Here is a 16,276-nt window from a genome sequence, read left to right on the forward strand (position 1 = left end):
AGTAGCATTTGTGAGCCTACACATTTCCATTTTTGAATTTGCACCAAGTCTTTGAATGCAGTAGGCTTATCTGTTAATGGATTCGATTCCGTCAGGAAGAGGTTTTTTTTAACTGTTGAGGTTCCATGGTGTAATGGTGAGCACTCTGGACTTTGAATCCAGTGATCCGAGTTCAAATCTCGGTGGAACCTTACGTGGCTATCCCAAACTATGGTCTTAACCCTGCTAACATTGTTCAAATCACCTGTAGAGGGCAGTGTTCCAATTTGTCTTAGGGAGAACTGCCCAGTATTTACAGACTTGTCAGATTACATTGAGGTGTCATCCTGTTGTTTTTTTTCAACTGTGCTTATAGTCAAAGCACATACCAGCATGCCCAATTTAGAAAATCATGATATTTTTTCAACATTTTCAATAAATATGGGCTGTCTTCAGTCAGGATGACCGAGCGGTCCAAGGTGCTGCATTCTGTATGGTTATCCCAAACAACGTGCAGCTTTTCAAGTCGTGTTAGAGGGAACTACCCAGTATTTACAGACATGTCAGATTACCTTGAGGTGTCATCCTGTTAAGCTTTTTCAACTGTCCTTATAGTCAAATCACACACCATCATGCTGAATTTAGTATATCATGATATTTTTTCAAAATTTTCAATAAAAATGAGCTGTTTTCAGTCAGGATGGCCGAGCGGTCCAAGGCGCTGCGTTCAGGTCGCAGTCTCCACTGGAGGCGTGGGTTCGAATCCCACTTCTGACAGCCTTTGTATACTGGAACTCTTTGCTGTTTCAAGATATTTGGAAATAAATTATCTGTATGGTTATCCCAAACAACATGCAGCTTTTCAAGTCGTGTTAGATGGAACTACCCAGTATTTACAGACATGTCAGATTACCTTGAGGTGTCATCCTGTTAAACTTTTTCAACTGTCCTTATAGTCAAATCACACACCATCATGCTGAATTTAGTATATCATGATATTTTTTCAAAATTTTCAATAAAAATGGGCTGTTTTCAGTCAGGATGGCCGAGCGGTCCAAGGCGCTGCGTTCAAGTCGCAGTCTCCACTGGAGGCGTGGGTTCGAATCCCACTTCTGACAGCCTTTGTATACTGGAACTCTTTGCTGTTTCAAGATGTTTAGAATTGAATTATCTGTATGTTAGAAGACACACATGTGACGAAATATTTGATTTGTACTTCTTCAGTAGCATTCGTGAGCCTACACATTTCCATTTTTGAATTTGCACCAAGTCTTTGAATGCAGTAGGCTTATCTGTTGATGGATTCGATTCCGTCAGGAAGAGGTTTTTTTTAAGTTTTGAGGTTCCATGGTGTAATGGTGAGCACTCTGGACTTTGAATCCAGTGATCCGAGTTCAAATCTCGGTGGAACCTTACGTGGCTATCCCAAACTATGGTCTTAACCCTGCTAACATTGTTCAAATCACCTGAAGAGGGCAGTGTTCCCATTTGTCTTAGGGAGAACTGCCCAGTATTTACAGACTTGTCAGATTACATTGAGGTGTCATCCTGTTGTTTTTTTTCAACTGTGCTTATAGTCAAAGCACATACCAGCATGCCCAATTTAGAAAATCATGATATTTTTTCAACATTTTCAATAAATATGGGCTGTCTTCAGTCAGGATGACCGAGCGGTCCAAGGTGCTGCATTCTGTATGGTTATCCCAAACAACGTGCAGCTTTTCAAGTCGTGTTAGAGGGAACTACCCAGTATTTACAGACATGTCAGATTACCTTGAGGTGTCATCCTGTTAAACTTTTTCAACTGTCCTTATAGTCAAATCACACACCATCATGCTGAATTTAGTATATCATGATATTTTTTCAAAATTTTCAATAAAAATGGGCTGTTTTCAGTCAGGATGGCCGAGCGGTCCAAGGCGCAGCGTTCAGGTCGCAGTCTCCACTGGAGGCGTGGGTTCGAATCCCACTTCTGACAGCCTTTGTATACTGGAACTCTTTGCTGTTTCAAGATATTTGGAAATAAATTATCTATATGGTTATCCCAAACAACGTGCAGCTTTTCAAGTCGTGTTAGATGGAACTACCCAGTATTTACAGACATGTCAGATTACCTTGAGGTGTCATCCTGTTAAACTTTTTCAACTGTCCTTATAGTCAAATCACACACCATCATGCTGAATTTAGTATATCATGATATTTTTTCAAAATTTTCAATAAAAATGGGCTGTTTTCAGTCAGGATGGCCGAGCGGTCCAAGGCGCTGCGTTCAGGTCGCAGTCTCCACTGGAGGCGTGGGTTCGAATCCCACTTCTGACAGCCTTTGTATACTGGAACTCTTTGCTGTTTCAAGATATTTAGAATTGAATTATCTGTATGTTAGAAGACACACATGTGACGAAATATTTGATTTGTACTTCTTCAGTAGCATTCGTGAGCCTACACATTTCCATTTTTGAATTTGCACCAAGTCTTTGAATGCAGTAGGCTTATCTGTTGATGGATTCGATTCCGTCAGGAAGAGGTTTTTTTTAAGTTTTGAGGTTCCATGGTGTAATGGTGAGCACTCTGGACTTTGAATCCAGTGATCCGAGTTCAAATCTCGGTGGAACCTTACGTGGCTATCCCAAACTATGGTCTTAACCCTGCTAACATTGTTCAAATCACCTGAAGAGGGCAGTGTTCCCATTTGTCTTAGGGAGAACTGCCCAGTATTTACAGACTTGTCAGATTACATTGAGGTGTCATCCTGTTGTTTTTTTTCAACTGTGCTTATAGTCAAAGCACATACCAGCATGCCCAATTTAGAAAATCATGATATTTTTTCAACATTTTCAATAAATATGGGCTGTCTTCAGTCAGGATGACCGAGCGGTCCAAGGTGCTGCATTCTGTATGGTTATCCCAAACAACGTGCAGCTTTTCAAGTCGTGTGAGAGGGAACTACCCAGTATTTACAGACATGTCAGATTACCTTGAGGTGTCATCCTGTTAAACTTTTTCAACTGTCCTTATAGTCAAATCACACACCATCATGCTGAATTTAGTATATCATGATATTTTTTCAAAATTTTCAATAAAAATGGGCTGTTTTCAGTCAGGATGGCCGAGCGGTCCAAGGCGCTGCGTTCAGGTCGCAGTCTCCACTGGAGGCGTGGGTTCGAATCCCACTTCTGACAGCCTTTGTATACTGGAACTCTTTGCTGTTTCAAGATATTTGGAAATAAATTATCTGTATGGTTATCCCAAACAACGTGCAGCTTTTCAAGTCGTGTTAGATGGAACTACCCAGTATTTACAGACATGTCAGATTACCTTGAGGTGTCATCCTGTTAAACTTTTTCAACTGTCCTTATAGTCAAATCACACACCATCATGCTGAATTTAGTATATCATGATATTTTTTCAAAATTTTCAATAAAAATGGGCTGTTTTCAGTCAGGATGGCCGAGCGGTCCAAGGCGCTGCGTTCAGGTCGCAGTCTCCACTGGAGGCGTGGGTTCGAATCCCACTTCTGACAGCCTTTGTATACTGGAACTCTTTGCTGTTTCAAGATATTTAGAATTGAATTATCTGTATGTTAGAAGACACACATGTGACGAAATATTTGATTTGTACTTCTTCAGTAGCATTCGTGAGCCTACACATTTCCATTTTTGAATTTGCACCAAGTCTTTGAATGCAGTAGGCTTATCTGTTGATGGATTCGATTCCGTCAGGAAGAGGTTTTTTTTAACTTTTGCGGTTCCATGGTGTAATGGTGAGCACTCTGGACTTTGAATCCAGTGATCCGAGTTCAAATCTCGGTGGAACCTTACGTGGCTATCCCAAACTATGGTCTTAACCCTGCTAACATTGTTCAAATCACCTGAAGAGGGCAGTGTTCCAATTTGTCTTAGGGAGAACTGCCCAGTATTTACAGACTTGTCAGATTACATTGAGGTGTCATCCTGTTGTTTTTTTTCAACTGTGCTTATAGTCAAAGCACATACCAGCATGCCCAATTTAGAAAATCATGATATTTTTTCAACATTTTCAATAAATATGGGCTGTCTTCAGTCAGGATGACCGAGCGGTCCAAGGTGCTGCATTCTGTATGGTTATCCCAAACAACGTGCAGCTTTTCAAGTCGTGTTAGAGGGAACTACCCAGTATTTACAGACATGTCAGATTACCTTGAGGTGTCATCCTGTTAAGCTTTTTCAACTGTCCTTATAGTCAAATCACACACCATCATGCTGAATTTAGTATATCATGATATTTTTTCAAAATTTTCAATAAAAATGGGCTGTTTTCAGTCAGGATGGCCGAGCGGTCCAAGGCGCTGCGTTCAGGTCGCAGTCTCCACTGGAGGCGTGGGTTCGAATCCCACTTCTGACAACATTTGTATACTGGAACTCTTTGCTGTTTCAAGATATTTAGAATTGAATTATCTGTATGTTAGAAGACACACATGTGACGAAATATTTGATTTGTACTTCTTCAGTAGCATTCGTGAGCCTACACATTTCCATTTTTGAATTTGCACCAAGTCTTTGAATGCAGTAGGCTTATCTGTTGATGGATTCGATTCCGTCAGGAAGAGTTTTTTTTAAGTTTTGAGGTTCCATGGTGTAATGGTGAGCACTCTGGACTTTGAATCCAGTGATCCGAGTTCAAATCTCGGTGGAACCTTACGTGGCTATCCCAAACTATGGTCTTAACCCTGCTAACATTGTTCAAATCACCTGAAGAGGGCAGTGTTCCCATTTGTCTTAGGGAGAACTGCCCAGTATTTACAGACTTGTCAGATTACATTGAGGTGTCATCCTGTTGTTTTTTTTCAACTGTGCTTATAGTCAAAGCACATACCAGCATGCCCAATTTAGAAAATCATGATATTTTTTCAACATTTTCAATAAATATGGGCTGTCTTCAGTCAGGATGACCGAGCGGTCCAAGGTGCTGCATTCTGTATGGTTATCCCAAACAACGTGCAGCTTTTCAAGTCGTGTTAGAGGGAACTACCCAGTATTTACAGACATGTCAGATTACCTTGAGGTGTCATCCTGTTAAACTTTTTCAACTGTCCTTATAGTCAAATCACACACCATCATGCTGAATTTAGTATATCATGATATTTTTTCAAAATTTTCAATAAAAATGGGCTGTTTTCAGTCAGGATGGCCGAGCGGTCCAAGGCGCAGCGTTCAGGTCGCAGTCTCCACTGGAGGCGTGGGTTCGAATCCCACTTCTGACAGCCTTTGTATACTGGAACTCTTTGCTGTTTCAAGATATTTGGAAATAAATTATCTATATGGTTATCCCAAACAACGTGCAGCTTTTCAAGTCGTGTTAGATGGAACTACCCAGTATTTACAGACATGTCAGATTACCTTGAGGTGTCATCCTGTTAAACTTTTTCAACTGTCCTTATAGTCAAATCACACACCATCATGCTGAATTTAGTATATCATGATATTTTTTCAAAATTTTCAATAAAAATGGGCTGTTTTCAGTTAGGATGGCCGAGCGGTCCAAGGCGCTGCGTTCAGGTCGCAGTCTCCACTGGAGGCGTGGGTTCGAATCCCACTTCTGACAGCCTTTGTATACTGGAACTCTTTGCTGTTTCAAGATATTTAGAATTGAATTATCTGTATGTTAGAAGACACACATGTGACGAAATATTTGATTTGTACTTCTTCAGTAGCATTCGTGAGCCTACACATTTCCATTTTTGAATTTGCACCAAGTCTTTGAATGCAGTAGGCTTATCTGTTGATGGATTCGATTCCGTCAGGAAGAGGTTTTTTTTAAGTTTTGAGGTTCCATGGTGTAATGGTGAGCACTCTGGACTTTGAATCCAGTGATCCGAGTTCAAATCTCGGTGGAACCTTACGTGGCTATCCCAAACTATGGTCTTAACCCTGCTAACATTGTTCAAATCACCTGAAGAGGGCAGTGTTCCCATTTGTCTTAGGGAGAACTGCCCAGTATTTACAGACTTGTCAGATTACATTGAGGTGTCATCCTGTTGTTTTTTTTCAACTGTGCTTATAGTCAAAGCACATACCAGCATGCCCAATTTAGAAAATCATGATATTTTTTCAACATTTTCAATAAATATGGGCTGTCTTCAGTCAGGATGACCGAGCGGTCCAAGGTGCTGCATTCTGTATGGTTATCCCAAACAACGTGCAGCTTTTCAAGTCGTGTGAGAGGGAACTACCCAGTATTTACAGACATGTCAGATTACCTTGAGGTGTCATCCTGTTAAACTTTTTCAACTGTCCTTATAGTCAAATCACACACCATCATGCTGAATTTAGTATATCATGATATTTTTTCAAAATTTTCAATAAAAATGGGCTGTTTTCAGTCAGGATGGCCGAGCGGTCCAAGGCGCAGCGTTCAGGTCGCAGTCTCCACTGGAGGCGTGGGTTCGAATCCCACTTCTGACAGCCTTTGTATACTGGAACTCTTTGCTGTTTCAAGATATTTGGAAATAAATTATCTGTATGGTTATCCCAAACAACGTGCAGCTTTTCAAGTCGTGTTAGATGGAACTACCCAGTATTTACAGACATGTCAGATTACCTTGAGGTGTCATCCTGTTAAACTTTTTCAACTGTCCTTATAGTCAAATCACACACCATCATGCTGAATTTAGTATATCATGATATTTTTTCAAAATTTTCAATAAAAATCACACACCATCATGCTGAATTTAGTATATCATGATATTTTTTCAAAATTTTCAATAAAAATGGGCTGTTTTCAGTCAGGATGGCCGAGCGGTCCAAGGCGCAGCGTTCAGGTCGCAGTCTCCACTGGAGGCGTGGGTTCGAATCCCACTTCTGACAGCCTTTGTATACTGGAACTCTTTGCTGTTTCAAGATATTTGGAAATAAATTATCTATATGGTTATCCCAAACAACGTGCAGCTTTTCAAGTCGTGTTAGATGGAACTACCCAGTATTTACAGACATGTCAGATTACCTTGAGGTGTCATCCTGTTAAACTTTTTCAACTGTCCTTATAGTCAAATCACACACCATCATGCTGAATTTAGTATATCATGATATTTTTTCAAAATTTTCAATAAAAATGGGCTGTTTTCAGTCAGGATGGCCGAGCGGTCCAAGGCGCTGCGTTCAGGTCGCAGTCTCCACTGGAGGCGTGGGTTCGAATCCCACTTCTGACAGCCTTTGTATACTGGAACTCTTTGCTGTTTCAAGATGTTTAGAATTGAATTATCTGTATGTTAGAAGACACACATGTGACGAAATATTTGATTTGTACTTCTTCAGTAGCATTTGTGAGCCTACACATTTCCATTTTTGAATTTACACCAAGTCTTTGAATGCAGTAGGCTTATCTGTTGATGGATTCGATTCCGTCAGGAAGAGGTTTTTTTTAACTTTTGCGGTTCCATGGTGTAATGGTGAGCACTCTGGACTTTGAATCCAGTGATCCGAGTTCAAATCTCGGTGGAACCTTACGTGGCTATCCCAAACTATGGTCTTAACCCTGCTAACATTGTTCAAATCACCTGTAGAGGGCAGTGTTCCAATTTGTCTTAGGGAGAACTGCCCAGTATTTACAGACTTGTCAGATTACATTGAGGTGTCATCCTGTTGTTTTTTTTCAACTGTGCTTATAGTCAAAGCACATACCAGCATGCCCAATTTAGAAAATCATGTTATTTTTTCAACATTTTCAATAAATATGGGCTGTCTTCAGTCAGGATGACCGAGCGGTCCAAGGTGCTGCATTCTGTATGGTTATCCCAAACAACGTGCAGCTTTTCAAGTCGTGTGAGAGGGAACTACCCAGTATTTACAGACATGTCAGATTACCTTGAGGTGTCATCCTGTTAAACTTTTTCAACTGTCCTTATAGTCAAATCACACACCATCATGCTGAATTTAGTATATCATGATATTTTTTCAAAATTTTCAATAAAAATGGGCTGTTTTCAGTCAGGATGGCCGAGCGGTCCAAGGCGCTGCGTTCAGGTCGCAGTCTCCACTGGAGGCGTGGGTTCGAATCCCACTTCTGACAGCCTTTGTATACTGGAACTCTTTGCTGTTTCAAGATATTTAGAATTGAATTATCTGTATGTTAGAAGACACACATGTGACGAAATATTTGATTTGTACTTCTTCAGTAGCATTCGTGAGCCTACACATTTCCATTTTTGAATTTGCACCAAGTCTTTGAATGCAGTAGGCTTATCTGTTAATGGATTCGATTCCGTCAGGAAGAGGTTTTTTTTAACTTTTGCGGTTCCATGGTGTAATGGTGAGCACTCTGGACTTTGAATCCAGTGATCCGAGTTCAAATCTCGGTGGAACCTTACGTGGCTATCCCAAACTATGGTCTTAACCCTGCTAACATTGTTCAAATCACCTGTAGAGGGCAGTGTTCCAATTTGTCTTAGGGAGAACTACCCAGTATTTACAGACATGTCATATTACCTTGAGGTGTCATCCTGTTAAACTTTTTCAACTGTCCTTATAGTCAAATCACACACCATCATGCTGAATTTAGTATATCATGATATTTTTTCAAAATTTTCAATAAAAATGGGCTGTTTTCAGTCAGGATGGCCGAGCGGTCCAAGGCGCTGCGTTCAGGTTGCAGTCTCCACTGGAGGCGTGGGCTCGAATCCCACTTCTGACAGCCTTTGTATACTGGAACTCTTTGCTGTTTCAAGATATTTGGAAATAAATTATCTGTATGGTTATCCCAAACAACGTGCAGCTTTTCAAGTCGTGTTAGATGGAACTACCCAGTATTTACAGACATGTCAGATTACCTTGAGGTGTCATCCTGTTAAACTTTTTCAACTGTCCTTATAGTCAAATCACACACCATCATGCTGAATTTAGTATATCATGATATTTTTTCAAAATTTTCAATAAAAATGGGCTGTTTTCAGTCAGGATGGCCGAGCGGTCCAAGGCGCTGCGTTCAGGTCGCAGTCTCCACTGGAGGCGTGGGTTCGAATCCCACTTCTGACAGCCTTTGTATACTGGAACTCTTTGCTGTTTCAAGATATTTAGAATTGAATTATCTGTATGTTAGAAGACACACATGTGACGAAATATTTGATTTGTACTTCTTCAGTAGCATTCGTGAGCCTACACATTTCCATTTTTGAATTTGCACCAAGTCTTTGAATGCAGTAGGCTTATCTGTTGATGGATTCGATTCTGTCAGGAAGAGGTTTTTTTTAAGTTTTGAGGTTCCATGGTGTAATGGTGAGCACTCTGGACTTTGAATCCAGTGATCCGAGTTCAAATCTCGGTGGAACCTTACGTGGCTATCCCAAACTATGGTCTTAACCCTGCTAACATTGTTCAAATCACCTGAAGAGGGCAGTGTTCCAATTTGTCTTAGGGAGAACTGCCCAGTATTTACAGACTTGTCAGATTACATTGAGGTGTCATCCTGTTGTTTTTTTTCAACTGTGCTTATAGTCAAAGCACATACCAGCATGCCCAATTTAGAAAATCATGATATTTTTTCAACATTTTCAATAAATATGGGCTGTCTTCAGTCAGGATGACCGAGCGGTCCAAGGTGCTGCATTCTGTATGGTTATCCCAAACAACGTGCAGCTTTTCAAGTCGTGTTAGATGGAACTACCCAGTATTTACAGACATGTCAGATTACCTTGAGGTGTCATCCTGTTAAACTTTTTCAACTGTCCTTATAGTCAAATCACACACCATCATGCTGAATTTAGTATATCATGATATTTTTTCAAAATTTTCAATAAAAATGGGCTGTTTTCAGTCAGGATGGCCGAGCGGTCCAAGGCGCTGCGTTCAGGTCGCAGTCTCCACTGGAGGCGTGGGTTCGAATCCCACTTCTGACAGCCTTTGTATACTGGAACTCTTTGCTGTTTCAAGATATTTAGAATTGAATTATCTGTATGTTAGAAGACACACATGTGACGAAATATTTGATTTGTACTTCTTCAGTAGCATTCGTGAGCCTACACATTTCCATTTTTGAATTTGCACCAAGTCTTTGAATGCAGTAGGCTTATCTGTTGATGGATTCGATTCTGTCAGGAAGAGGTTTTTTTTAAGTTTTGAGGTTCCATGGTGTAATGGTGAGCACTCTGGACTTTGAATCCAGTGATCCGAGTTCAAATCTCGGTGGAACCTTACGTGGCTATCCCAAACTATGGTCTTAACCCTGCTAACATTGTTCAAATCACCTGAAGAGGGCAGTGTTCCAATTTGTCTTAGGGAGAACTGCCCAGTATTTACAGACTTGTCAGATTACATTGAGGTGTCATCCTGTTGTTTTTTTTCAACTGTGCTTATAGTCAAAGCACATACCAGCATGCCCAATTTAGAAAATCATGATATTTTTTCAACATTTTCAATAAATATGGGCTGTCTTCAGTCAGGATGACCGAGCGGTCCAAGGTGCTGCATTCTGTATGGTTATCCCAAACAACGTGCAGCTTTTCAAGTCGTGTTAGAGGGAACTACCCAGTATTTACAGACATGTCAGATTACCTTGAGGTGTCATCCTGTTAAGCTTTTTCAACTGTCCTTATAGTCAAATCACACACCATCATGCTGAATTTAGTATATCATGATATTTTTTCAAAATTTTCAATAAAAATGGGCTGTTTTCAGTCAGGATGGCCGAGCGGTCCAAGGCGCTGCGTTCAGGTCGCAGTCTCCACTGGAGGCGTGGGTTCGAATCCCACTTCTGACAACATTTGTATACTGGAACTCTTTGCTGTTTCAAGATATTTAGAATTGAATTATCTGTATGTTAGAAGACACACATGTGACGAAATATTTGATTTGTACTTCTTCAGTAGCATTCGTGAGCCTACACATTTCCATTTTTGAATTTGCACCAAGTCTTTGAATGCAGTAGGCTTATCTGTTGATGGATTCGATTCCGTCAGGAAGAGGTTTTTTTTAAGTTTTGAGGTTCCATGGTGTAATGGTGAGCACTCTGGACTTTGAATCCAGTGATCCGAGTTCAAATCTCGGTGGAACCTTACGTGGCTATCCCAAACTATGGTCTTAACCCTGCTAACATTGTTCAAATCACCTGAAGAGGGCAGTGTTCCCATTTGTCTTAGGGAGAACTGCCCAGTATTTACAGACTTGTCAGATTACATTGAGGTGTCATCCTGTTGTTTTTTTTCAACTGTGCTTATAGTCAAAGCACATACCAGCATGCCCAATTTAGAAAATCATGATATTTTTTCAACATTTTCAATAAATATGGGCTGTCTTCAGTCAGGATGACCGAGCGGTCCAAGGTGCTGCATTCTGTATGGTTATCCCAAACAACGTGCAGCTTTTCAAGTCGTGTTAGAGGGAACTACCCAGTATTTACAGACATGTCAGATTACCTTGAGGTGTCATCCTGTTAAACTTTTTCAACTGTCCTTATAGTCAAATCACACACCATCATGCTGAATTTAGTATATCATGATATTTTTTCAAAATTTTCAATAAAAATGGGCTGTTTTCAGTCAGGATGGCCGAGCGGTCCAAGGCGCAGCGTTCAGGTCGCAGTCTCCACTGGAGGCGTGGGTTCGAATCCCACTTCTGACAGCCTTTGTATACTGGAACTCTTTGCTGTTTCAAGATATTTGGAAATAAATTATCTATATGGTTATCCCAAACAACGTGCAGCTTTTCAAGTCGTGTTAGATGGAACTACCCAGTATTTACAGACATGTCAGATTACCTTGAGGTGTCATCCTGTTAAACTTTTTCAACTGTCCTTATAGTCAAATCACACACCATCATGCTGAATTTAGTATATCATGATATTTTTTCAAAATTTTCAATAAAAATGGGCTGTTTTCAGTCAGGATGGCCGAGCGGTCCAAGGCGCTGCGTTCAGGTCGCAGTCTCCACTGGAGGCGTGGGTTCGAATCCCACTTCTGACAGCCTTTGTATACTGGAACTCTTTGCTGTTTCAAGATATTTAGAATTGAATTATCTGTATGTTAGAAGACACACATGTGACGAAATATTTGATTTGTACTTCTTCAGTAGCATTCGTGAGCCTACACATTTCCATTTTTGAATTTGCACCAAGTCTTTGAATGCAGTAGGCTTATCTGTTGATGGATTCGATTCCGTCAGGAAGAGGTTTTTTTTAAGTTTTGAGGTTCCATGGTGTAATGGTGAGCACTCTGGACTTTGAATCCAGTGATCCGAGTTCAAATCTCGGTGGAACCTTACGTGGCTATCCCAAACTATGGTCTTAACCCTGCTAACATTGTTCAAATCACCTGAAGAGGGCAGTGTTCCCATTTGTCTTAGGGAGAACTGCCCAGTATTTACAGACTTGTCAGATTACATTGAGGTGTCATCCTGTTGTTTTTTTTCAACTGTGCTTATAGTCAAAGCACATACCAGCATGCCCAATTTAGAAAATCATGATATTTTTTCAACATTTTCAATAAATATGGGCTGTCTTCAGTCAGGATGACCGAGCGGTCCAAGGTGCTGCATTCTGTATGGTTATCCCAAACAACGTGCAGCTTTTCAAGTCGTGTTAGAGGGAACTACCCAGTATTTACAGACATGTCAGATTACCTTGAGGTGTCATCCTGTTAAACTTTTTCAACTGTCCTTATAGTCAAATCACACACCATCATGCTGAATTTAGTATATCATGATATTTTTTCAAAATTTTCAATAAAAATGGGCTGTTTTCAGTCAGGATGGCCGAGCGGTCCAAGGCGCAGCGTTCAGGTCGCAGTCTCCACTGGAGGCGTGGGTTCGAATCCCACTTCTGACAGCCTTTGTATACTGGAACTCTTTGCTGTTTCAAGATATTTGGAAATAAATTATCTGTATGGTTATCCCAAACAACGTGCAGCTTTTCAAGTCGTGTTAGATGGAACTACCCAGTATTTACAGACATGTCAGATTACCTTGAGGTGTCATCCTGTTAAACTTTTTCAACTGTCCTTATAGTCAAATCACACACCATCATGCTGAATTTAGTATATCATGATATTTTTTCAAAATTTTCAATAAAAATGGGCTGTTTTCAGTCAGGATGGCCGAGCGGTCCAAGGCGCTGCGTTCAGGTCGCAGTCTCCACTGGAGGCGTGGGTTCGAATCCCACTTCTGACAGCCTTTGTATACTGGAACTCTTTGCTGTTTCAAGATATTTAGAATTGAATTATCTGTATGTTAGAAGACACACATGTGACGAAATATTTGATTTGTACTTCTTCAGTAGCATTCGTGAGCCTACACATTTCCATTTTTGAATTTGCACCAAGTCTTTGAATGCAGTAGGCTTATCTGTTGATGGATTCGATTCCGTCAGGAAGAGGTTTTTTTTAACTTTTGCGGTTCCATGGTGTAATGGTGAGCACTCTGGACTTTGAATCCAGTGATCCGAGTTCAAATCTCGGTGGAACCTTACGTGGCTATCCCAAACTATGGTCTTAACCCTGCTAACATTGTTCAAATCACCTGAAGAGGGCAGTGTTCCCATTTGTCTTAGGGAGAACTGCCCAGTATTTACAGACTTGTCAGATTACATTGAGGTGTCATCCTGTTGTTTTTTTTCAACTGTGCTTATAGTCAAAGCACATACCAGCATGCCCAATTTAGAAAATCATGATATTTTTTCAACATTTTCAATAAATATGGGCTGTCTTCAGTCAGGATGACCGAGCGGTCCAAGGTGCTGCATTCTGTATGGTTATCCCAAACAACGTGCAGCTTTTCAAGTCGTGTTAGATGGAACTACCCAGTATTTACAGACATGTCAGATTACCTTGAGGTGTCATCCTGTTAAACTTTTTCAACTGTCCTTATAGTCAAATCACACACCATCATGCTGAATTTAGTATATCATGATATTTTTTCAAAATTTTCAATAAAAATAGGCTGTTTTCAGTCAGGATGGCCGAGCGGTCCAAGGCGCTGCGTTCAGGTCGCAGTCTCCACTGGAGGCGTGGGTTCGAATCCCACTTCTGACAGCCTTTGTATACTGGAACTCTTTGCTGTTTCAAGATGTTTAGAATTGAATTATCTGTATGTTAGAAGACACACATGTGACGAAATATTTGATTTGTACTTCTTCAGTAGCATTTGTGAGCCTACACATTTCCATTTTTGAATTTACACCAAGTCTTTGAATGCAGTAGGCTTATCTGTTGATGGATTCGATTCCGTCAGGAAGAGGTTGTTTTTAACTTTTGCGGTTCCATGGTGTAATGGTGAGCACTCTGGACTTTGAATCCAGTGATCCGAGTTCAAATCTCGGTGGAACCTTACGTGGCTTTCCCAAACTATGGTCTTAACCCTGCTAACATTGTTCAAATCACCTGTAGAGGGCAGTGTTCCAATTTGTCTTAGGGAGAACTGCCCAGTATTTACAGACTTGTCAGATTACATTGAGGTGTCATCCTGTTGTTTTTTTTCAACTGTGCTTATAGTCAAAGCACATACCAGCATGCCCAATTTAGAAAATCATGTTATTTTTTCAACATTTTCAATAAATATGGGCTGTCTTCAGTCAGGATGACCGAGCGGTCCAAGGTGCTGCATTCTGTATGGTTATCCCAAACAACGTGCAGCTTTTCAAGTCGTGTGAGAGGGAACTACCCAGTATTTACAGACATGTCAGATTACCTTGAGGTGTCATCCTGTTAAACTTTTTCAACTGTCCTTATAGTCAAATCACACACCATCATGCTGAATTTAGTATATCATGATATTTTTTCAAAATTTTCAATAAAAATGGGCTGTTTTCAGTCAGGATGGCCGAGCGGTCCAAGGCGCTGCGTTCAGGTCGCAGTCTCCACTGGAGGCGTGGGTTCGAATCCCACTTCTGACAGCCTTTGTATACTGGAACTCTTTGCTGTTTCAAGATATTTAGAATTGAATTATCTGTATGTTAGAAGACACACATGTGACGAAATATTTGATTTGTACTTCTTCAGTAGCATTCGTGAGCCTACACATTTCCATTTTTGAATTTGCACCAAGTCTTTGAATGCAGTAGGCTTATCTGTTAATGGATTCGATTCCGTCAGGAAGAGGTTTTTTTTAACTTTTGCGGTTCCATGGTGTAATGGTGAGCACTCTGGACTTTGAATCCAGTGATCCGAGTTCAAATCTCGGTGGAACCTTACGTGGCTATCCCAAACTATGGTCTTAACCCTGCTAACATTGTTCAAATCACCTGTAGAGGGCAGTGTTCCAATTTGTCTTATGCTACCTATACACCAGAAGACTTTGAAAAGATTTGGAAAGACTCCTGCAAAACTATCAGCTCACATCTGCTCACATCTAAAGACAACTGTTGAGAGTTTTTAGTCCCAGCCTAGTCTCAGACTGAGATTCTACAAAGACTGTGAATCTTGCAGGATCACTATTTACAAGACTACAACTAGATTTCCTTTAGCATTTTTTACCTACCATGCAATTTTTGTGTGTGCAGTGGTTTGTGTTGGGAAAAAAAACAACAAAAAGAAGAGGAGAAGACGCCACAAAATGCCCCTCACAAAGCTGAAAAGGGGTTTCTGTTTTTCTGACATGAAAAGTGACTATTTTACAGTAAAATAGATATAAGGAAGAATAAAGGAAAGGAAACTGTAGAAAAGAATTCATGATATACATTTATGTCCTATTTAATTATTTGTTTAATTGAATAATTATACTTATCAGCTCTATCAACTGTCATTTAGTTAATCACACATTCATCATCAATTATTTATTACTTATTTATGTATACATTTATTTATACATTTTAACTGGGTCTGCTTACTATTCTCTTTACTATGAAACAGCGCCCCCAAAATCCCGCTTGTGGCCGTAAATATATTACATCTCTATATTTGTATTTAGGACTGAGCTTACTAACATTATTGTGATGTAACTTTTTCCTGTTGAAGTGGTTTTACTCATAGACATATACTGGCCGGTCTGCTCATCTATTGGTTGTTGATTGTGTTACGTCACTGCGACTTGCGATCATATCAAACACGTTTGATATGATCGCAAACCCAAGATTAGGAAAAGACTGATAAAAAACAGCGCAGATTACTACCTTACACTTAACGATCGGGATGACGGGAGCGCGCTGTGACTCCAGTAAGACTCCTAGATTTACTAAAGACTTTTAGTTTTTAGTCTGGGACTGTGAAAATCGTTTGGTGTAAGCCCAGCATTAGGGAGAACTGCCCAGTATTTACAGACTTGTCAAATTACATTGAGGTGTCATCCTGTTGTTTTTTTTCAACTGTGCTTATAGTCAAAGCACATACCAGCATGCCCAATTTAGA

At 40.3% G+C, this 16,276-nt stretch overlaps 38 non-coding genes across 38 annotated transcripts; all 38 read left to right on the plus strand.

The window, feature by feature from the left end:
• Positions 1–119: 119 nt before the first annotated feature.
• trnaq-uug (transfer RNA glutamine (anticodon UUG)) lies at positions 120–191 on the plus strand. The gene has a single exon. It is a non-coding gene; the product is annotated as a tRNA-Gln (tRNA).
• Positions 192–673: 482 nt separating this feature from the next.
• Positions 674–756, plus strand: trnal-cag (transfer RNA leucine (anticodon CAG)). Its single transcript has one exon. It is a non-coding gene; the product is annotated as a tRNA-Leu (tRNA).
• Positions 757–1,014: 258 nt separating this feature from the next.
• On the plus strand, positions 1,015–1,097 carry trnal-caa (transfer RNA leucine (anticodon CAA)). Its single transcript has one exon. It is a non-coding gene; the product is annotated as a tRNA-Leu (tRNA).
• A 223-nt stretch (positions 1,098–1,320) lies between these two features.
• On the plus strand, positions 1,321–1,392 carry trnaq-uug (transfer RNA glutamine (anticodon UUG)). Its single transcript has one exon. It is a non-coding gene; the product is annotated as a tRNA-Gln (tRNA).
• Positions 1,393–1,874: 482 nt separating this feature from the next.
• On the plus strand, positions 1,875–1,957 carry trnal-cag (transfer RNA leucine (anticodon CAG)). The gene has a single exon. It is a non-coding gene; the product is annotated as a tRNA-Leu (tRNA).
• A 258-nt stretch (positions 1,958–2,215) lies between these two features.
• trnal-cag (transfer RNA leucine (anticodon CAG)) lies at positions 2,216–2,298 on the plus strand. Its single transcript has one exon. It is a non-coding gene; the product is annotated as a tRNA-Leu (tRNA).
• Positions 2,299–2,521: 223 nt separating this feature from the next.
• trnaq-uug (transfer RNA glutamine (anticodon UUG)) lies at positions 2,522–2,593 on the plus strand. Its single transcript has one exon. It is a non-coding gene; the product is annotated as a tRNA-Gln (tRNA).
• A 482-nt stretch (positions 2,594–3,075) lies between these two features.
• trnal-cag (transfer RNA leucine (anticodon CAG)) lies at positions 3,076–3,158 on the plus strand. Its single transcript has one exon. It is a non-coding gene; the product is annotated as a tRNA-Leu (tRNA).
• A 258-nt stretch (positions 3,159–3,416) lies between these two features.
• trnal-cag (transfer RNA leucine (anticodon CAG)) lies at positions 3,417–3,499 on the plus strand. Its single transcript has one exon. It is a non-coding gene; the product is annotated as a tRNA-Leu (tRNA).
• Positions 3,500–3,722: 223 nt separating this feature from the next.
• trnaq-uug (transfer RNA glutamine (anticodon UUG)) lies at positions 3,723–3,794 on the plus strand. The gene has a single exon. It is a non-coding gene; the product is annotated as a tRNA-Gln (tRNA).
• Positions 3,795–4,276: 482 nt separating this feature from the next.
• Positions 4,277–4,359, plus strand: trnal-cag (transfer RNA leucine (anticodon CAG)). The gene has a single exon. It is a non-coding gene; the product is annotated as a tRNA-Leu (tRNA).
• Positions 4,360–4,581: 222 nt separating this feature from the next.
• On the plus strand, positions 4,582–4,653 carry trnaq-uug (transfer RNA glutamine (anticodon UUG)). The gene has a single exon. It is a non-coding gene; the product is annotated as a tRNA-Gln (tRNA).
• Positions 4,654–5,135: 482 nt separating this feature from the next.
• On the plus strand, positions 5,136–5,218 carry trnal-cag (transfer RNA leucine (anticodon CAG)). The gene has a single exon. It is a non-coding gene; the product is annotated as a tRNA-Leu (tRNA).
• Positions 5,219–5,476: 258 nt separating this feature from the next.
• trnal-cag (transfer RNA leucine (anticodon CAG)) lies at positions 5,477–5,559 on the plus strand. The gene has a single exon. It is a non-coding gene; the product is annotated as a tRNA-Leu (tRNA).
• A 223-nt stretch (positions 5,560–5,782) lies between these two features.
• trnaq-uug (transfer RNA glutamine (anticodon UUG)) lies at positions 5,783–5,854 on the plus strand. Its single transcript has one exon. It is a non-coding gene; the product is annotated as a tRNA-Gln (tRNA).
• A 482-nt stretch (positions 5,855–6,336) lies between these two features.
• On the plus strand, positions 6,337–6,419 carry trnal-cag (transfer RNA leucine (anticodon CAG)). Its single transcript has one exon. It is a non-coding gene; the product is annotated as a tRNA-Leu (tRNA).
• A 319-nt stretch (positions 6,420–6,738) lies between these two features.
• On the plus strand, positions 6,739–6,821 carry trnal-cag (transfer RNA leucine (anticodon CAG)). The gene has a single exon. It is a non-coding gene; the product is annotated as a tRNA-Leu (tRNA).
• A 258-nt stretch (positions 6,822–7,079) lies between these two features.
• Positions 7,080–7,162, plus strand: trnal-cag (transfer RNA leucine (anticodon CAG)). Its single transcript has one exon. It is a non-coding gene; the product is annotated as a tRNA-Leu (tRNA).
• Positions 7,163–7,385: 223 nt separating this feature from the next.
• On the plus strand, positions 7,386–7,457 carry trnaq-uug (transfer RNA glutamine (anticodon UUG)). The gene has a single exon. It is a non-coding gene; the product is annotated as a tRNA-Gln (tRNA).
• A 482-nt stretch (positions 7,458–7,939) lies between these two features.
• On the plus strand, positions 7,940–8,022 carry trnal-cag (transfer RNA leucine (anticodon CAG)). The gene has a single exon. It is a non-coding gene; the product is annotated as a tRNA-Leu (tRNA).
• Positions 8,023–8,245: 223 nt separating this feature from the next.
• On the plus strand, positions 8,246–8,317 carry trnaq-uug (transfer RNA glutamine (anticodon UUG)). Its single transcript has one exon. It is a non-coding gene; the product is annotated as a tRNA-Gln (tRNA).
• A 243-nt stretch (positions 8,318–8,560) lies between these two features.
• On the plus strand, positions 8,561–8,643 carry trnal-cag (transfer RNA leucine (anticodon CAG)). The gene has a single exon. It is a non-coding gene; the product is annotated as a tRNA-Leu (tRNA).
• A 258-nt stretch (positions 8,644–8,901) lies between these two features.
• Positions 8,902–8,984, plus strand: trnal-cag (transfer RNA leucine (anticodon CAG)). The gene has a single exon. It is a non-coding gene; the product is annotated as a tRNA-Leu (tRNA).
• Positions 8,985–9,207: 223 nt separating this feature from the next.
• Positions 9,208–9,279, plus strand: trnaq-uug (transfer RNA glutamine (anticodon UUG)). The gene has a single exon. It is a non-coding gene; the product is annotated as a tRNA-Gln (tRNA).
• A 482-nt stretch (positions 9,280–9,761) lies between these two features.
• Positions 9,762–9,844, plus strand: trnal-cag (transfer RNA leucine (anticodon CAG)). The gene has a single exon. It is a non-coding gene; the product is annotated as a tRNA-Leu (tRNA).
• A 223-nt stretch (positions 9,845–10,067) lies between these two features.
• Positions 10,068–10,139, plus strand: trnaq-uug (transfer RNA glutamine (anticodon UUG)). Its single transcript has one exon. It is a non-coding gene; the product is annotated as a tRNA-Gln (tRNA).
• Positions 10,140–10,621: 482 nt separating this feature from the next.
• trnal-cag (transfer RNA leucine (anticodon CAG)) lies at positions 10,622–10,704 on the plus strand. The gene has a single exon. It is a non-coding gene; the product is annotated as a tRNA-Leu (tRNA).
• A 223-nt stretch (positions 10,705–10,927) lies between these two features.
• On the plus strand, positions 10,928–10,999 carry trnaq-uug (transfer RNA glutamine (anticodon UUG)). The gene has a single exon. It is a non-coding gene; the product is annotated as a tRNA-Gln (tRNA).
• Positions 11,000–11,481: 482 nt separating this feature from the next.
• trnal-cag (transfer RNA leucine (anticodon CAG)) lies at positions 11,482–11,564 on the plus strand. The gene has a single exon. It is a non-coding gene; the product is annotated as a tRNA-Leu (tRNA).
• A 258-nt stretch (positions 11,565–11,822) lies between these two features.
• trnal-cag (transfer RNA leucine (anticodon CAG)) lies at positions 11,823–11,905 on the plus strand. Its single transcript has one exon. It is a non-coding gene; the product is annotated as a tRNA-Leu (tRNA).
• A 223-nt stretch (positions 11,906–12,128) lies between these two features.
• Positions 12,129–12,200, plus strand: trnaq-uug (transfer RNA glutamine (anticodon UUG)). Its single transcript has one exon. It is a non-coding gene; the product is annotated as a tRNA-Gln (tRNA).
• A 482-nt stretch (positions 12,201–12,682) lies between these two features.
• On the plus strand, positions 12,683–12,765 carry trnal-cag (transfer RNA leucine (anticodon CAG)). Its single transcript has one exon. It is a non-coding gene; the product is annotated as a tRNA-Leu (tRNA).
• A 258-nt stretch (positions 12,766–13,023) lies between these two features.
• On the plus strand, positions 13,024–13,106 carry trnal-cag (transfer RNA leucine (anticodon CAG)). Its single transcript has one exon. It is a non-coding gene; the product is annotated as a tRNA-Leu (tRNA).
• Positions 13,107–13,329: 223 nt separating this feature from the next.
• trnaq-uug (transfer RNA glutamine (anticodon UUG)) lies at positions 13,330–13,401 on the plus strand. The gene has a single exon. It is a non-coding gene; the product is annotated as a tRNA-Gln (tRNA).
• A 482-nt stretch (positions 13,402–13,883) lies between these two features.
• Positions 13,884–13,966, plus strand: trnal-cag (transfer RNA leucine (anticodon CAG)). The gene has a single exon. It is a non-coding gene; the product is annotated as a tRNA-Leu (tRNA).
• A 223-nt stretch (positions 13,967–14,189) lies between these two features.
• Positions 14,190–14,261, plus strand: trnaq-uug (transfer RNA glutamine (anticodon UUG)). Its single transcript has one exon. It is a non-coding gene; the product is annotated as a tRNA-Gln (tRNA).
• Positions 14,262–14,743: 482 nt separating this feature from the next.
• Positions 14,744–14,826, plus strand: trnal-cag (transfer RNA leucine (anticodon CAG)). The gene has a single exon. It is a non-coding gene; the product is annotated as a tRNA-Leu (tRNA).
• Positions 14,827–15,049: 223 nt separating this feature from the next.
• On the plus strand, positions 15,050–15,121 carry trnaq-uug (transfer RNA glutamine (anticodon UUG)). The gene has a single exon. It is a non-coding gene; the product is annotated as a tRNA-Gln (tRNA).
• Positions 15,122–16,276: the final 1,155 nt, after the last annotated feature.

Source organism: Centropristis striata, chromosome 22 (assembly GCF_030273125.1).
Source record: "Centropristis striata isolate RG_2023a ecotype Rhode Island chromosome 22, C.striata_1.0, whole genome shotgun sequence".
NCBI classification, from domain to species: domain Eukaryota; kingdom Metazoa; phylum Chordata; class Actinopteri; order Perciformes; family Serranidae; genus Centropristis; species Centropristis striata.